Genomic DNA, 4,252 nt, shown 5'->3' on the forward strand with positions numbered 1-4,252 from the left:
GAGAGAGAGAGAGAGAGAGAGAGAGAGAGATTTATGCATGTGTATGGGTTCCTGTGTATGTATGCCTCTGTGTGTGTGTGTGTGAGAGAGAGAGACAGACAGACAGACAGACAGACAGACATTTGTGCATGTGTATGGGTTCCTGTATATGTATGCCTCTGTGTGTGTATGTGTGTGTGTGTGTGTGTGTGTGTGTGTGTGAGAGAGAGAGAGAGAGAGAGAGAGAGAGAGAGAGAGAGAGATATTTGTGTATGTGTATGGGTTCCTGTGTATGTATGTCTATGTGCATCTGTGTGTGTGTGTGTGTGCAGACCAGTGATCAACACTGGGTGCCTGCTTCTATTGCACTCTGACTAAAATCTCAAGTCAGATTCTCTCCCTGGAAGTGTAACTCACGGATTGGCTAGAAGAGCTGGCCAGAAAGCCCTACAGAACCTCCTGGAACTGTGACCCATTCTGCCCTCCCACCCTCTTGCTCACACCAGGTTGCGAAAGGCCAGGACTCAAAAAACTAAGCTGGAGGGAAGTAAAGGAAGGTACTGATGTTGACTCTAGTCTACACATGAGCACACACGTGTACACACAGAGATAAGCAAAATAATATAATAACAATAATAATTAACTGCCTTCATTTTGAACTAAAATTTGCGAACACCCTAAAAGTCTCTCTACAGGAGATCAATTAGCTAAGTGCTGCTGAATTATGAGCTGGGATATAGCTCAACTGATAGTGTTTGCCTAGTGTGAACACAGGCATGGATTCGGCCCCTAGCACTAAATAAACCAGACACAATTGTGCACACCTCTACCAAAGTGAATGTTAAAGGCAGGAGGGCCAGACACTCAAGGTCATTCTCAGCTACTTATGGAGTTTGAGGCCAGCCTGTGTTAGATACCTTGTCTCAAAAATAAATTGATTAAAGATGTAAATGATAGTGTGTGCATACATAACAAATTTGGGAGGATATACACACTTACTGTTGTTTGAGGGCACAAGGGAATTGAATGTAAGACCTCACACATAGAGGGGAAAGTACTCTATCAGTAAGCTGTGTCTCCAGTAAGTTATACAGGCTTGCTTTGTACTCACGGTAGCCCAGGCAGATCTTGAGCTTGTGATCCTCCTGCCTCAGCCTCCCAAGTGGCTGGGAGTTATAGCTTATACTATTGTGGTCATTTTTGTTTCTTGTGCATTCACTTTTTCATTTGGATATTGGGGAATTTGAGTTTCTTAGCCAGGAAGAAGCATTAATAATTTTTATTTTGAAAAAAAAATGTATTCTGCTTGGCAGACATCTTTTAACTGAGATCACACCTCAGTAAAAACTCAGAAAAAATGGTTCTCAAAAAACAAACAAACAAACCCTAAATTTGAAGTCTATATTATCAAGCAGTGACATCAAAGATATTATTAGAAGTTTGGGGCATGAAAATGGTCAAGTCTTCTTCCTTACCTGGCCCTACCTAGCGGTGACCTCTTTTCCCAAAGACTGGCCTTGGTTTGTCTGGACAGTAGCAGTGCTACCATCTCAGTCAGGAATGTCCTGCCTGCTGCAGCCCCTCAACTCTGCACATCTGCGCTGCCTGCGGCCATGCTGTGCTCTCTGCGCACATCTGAGGTCCCCCTGGGAGGTGCAAACAGCCTCATTTTCACTTCTTGTGAATGTCAGATTCTTTTCTGAGCATTTGCTCATTAACACAAGTGAGTAAATCTCCCTGCCTGCTGCTTTGGTAAGAATTACCCCTTCAGTGTGGTTCTGAGTCAGGCAGTTGGAAGAGGTCCTGGAAGACAGCAGCCTACCAAGGAATGCAAGGTCCCTTGGCAGAACAGAGCAGTACTGCCATGTGCCTCACATCAGAGGAAGTGTCCTGCCAATCAAACCCAATCTTCTGGTCATACTTTAAAATTAAAGTAGGTTCCTATTAACTGGCAGAAATCCACCCACCATTTCCAGGCATTGCCAAGGTTGATAGCTGAACAGTGTTTTCTCCAACGAAATGTGTTTGGTGGTGAAGTCTACACTGTACGTGCATGCACGTGCGCGCACACGCGCGCACACACACACACACACACGCACACTATGCCTTGCCTTTGCATCATCACTAAGCACTTGTTCTGTAAAACCACCAGTCTTGTGGCTACTAAGGGCTTTCCCTGGGGAAGTCTCAAAGGCACACAAGCGCCAAGTCCTTGACCCTCCATCCCCACCCTGGCTCTGCTCATTCCACAGTTTCTCAGTTCTAGAAACTAGAGAAAACAGTTTCTAGTTTTTAAAGTAACTCCTGCCTCAGACACTAATTGCTCAATGCGAGCTCGTTAGAGGCCAGCCTGGTCTACAGAGTAAGTTCCAGGACAGCCAAAGCTACACAGAGAAACCCTGTCTTGAAAAAACAAAAAACAAAGCAGAGAAGACAAATCAGATGTGGAAACATCAATGTCCCACAGCGGCTGCAGCCACTAACCAGGAGGGAGCCCTGTGTGGAAGGTATTCTGGGTTCCCATCGTCAGGGACCCTTCAGACAGCTAAATGCCCCCTCAAGTGTCCCAGTGCCTATGATGGCAATCCCCCTTGCCTATAAAATCTCATTCCTTGATTTTAGAGCTGGACCATGCGCCCAGCAAGCTCACAGGTGATGGTGATAGTGATGACAACACACGGAGGGCCATGTTCTGTAAAGTGATCACCCACTCTTGCCATTCTCTCTTCTGTCTTCCTGTCTTGTCAGATACAAGTTCACAGGCAAGCATGAAACCAAATGCAAGCTAGCAAGAAACATGGAAGGGCACCCGTTCCCCACACTCAAAGCCAGTGCTCTCAATAACCCTCAACTAGAAAGAGGCAAAGACAATCTGAGCAGCATACAGACACCTTGCACACTTGGAGAATTGTTGGCTATGTTTTTGATTTTGTCTTCATTTTGATTTTCGTCAACACCACCATAGACCCCTCAGAGGCAGCTAGAACAGGCCATGAGCTAATTTAGGAGGTTGTACTGAAAGGGTGGAGTACAAAGTCCCAGGAATATTGAGACCAAATCCTGTATGGAAGTGGCTCCTGAGACCAAAACCACTCTCCTCAGAGGACCTGCATTCATTGCCTACTGTGCGTATGAAACTCAGCTGTGCTAGAAGATACTGAGAAGCAAACACAAGGCAGGCACCATCTGGTAGAGGTACCAGATGCGCTCACCCCTGACCAAAGGGGGAAACCTGTGACAAATCAGAGTGTTCTGCTGTAGCAGGGGACAGGGATACACAGACTCTGACTAGGACGACCAGATAGAATGTGGTATGTTACAATAGAGGTTTAAATCAAAAGTCAGGAAAATGCAACTGTGGCAAGAGCTCATTCTGACTAAGGGCCAGGAAAGGTTTTATAGGGAAGGTGACCTTTGGATTAGCTCTTTAGACGCTAATAGGATCTCAGCATCCAGGAGGGATGGCAGAGGTGATGGCAGAGGTGACAAGACACAGGGCTGAAGCACTGAGAAATACCAATGGAGAGACAAAGGGAAAAAAGGGAAAATCTAGGCCTTTTGTCTGGGCAGAGGAAGTTTGGTTTATTTGAGAGGTAATTGGAAAGCATGAGTGATTTCAGACATTTTGGACATCCACACATATAGATAATAAAGACGCCCCCTCACCGTGAATAAACATAGTCCTGCCTGAAGGAAAGGAAAGAAGGGAGGGAGGGAGGGAGGAAGGAAGAAAATTCTTAAAGACAACAGTGATACACCTGAATATAATTGGGGAGGGCACATGGTACAAGATCAAGCTGAGATTGTTCTTGCATGTCATGTTCCTACTACACTAACACAATTTAGTGATGCATGCCTTCAATCCCAACACTCGGGAGGCAGTGGTGGGAGGATCTCTGTGAGTTCAAGGCCAGCCTGGTCTACAAAGCGAGTTCCGGGACAGCCAGAGCTGTGACACAGAGAAATCCTGTCTCGAAAAACAAAGCAAACCAACGAAATTGAACATAAAGGTATTCTCTGAGACTCACATTCTCTACCATTTAGCACCTAATTGGAAAGACACAACTGCTTGATCTAAGCATGGCGAGCACTCATTCCGGCCACCTTCATAGCAAGGAAGGAAAGCGATGCAGGCAACGGGAGTGAATCTCCCTGTCTTTCTTCCACAAATGAACCCAGGTCATCTAGTTCCCCTGCAGAGCGTGCAGCTGACATTTGGTGAGGGAAGAAGAAAGATGATCTCTGGTTATGTGGGTGTGTTTCAGGCAAACAC

Source organism: Microtus ochrogaster, chromosome 1 (genome assembly GCF_000317375.1).
Source record: "Microtus ochrogaster isolate Prairie Vole_2 chromosome 1, MicOch1.0, whole genome shotgun sequence".
In the NCBI taxonomy this organism is placed as follows: domain Eukaryota; kingdom Metazoa; phylum Chordata; class Mammalia; order Rodentia; family Cricetidae; genus Microtus; species Microtus ochrogaster.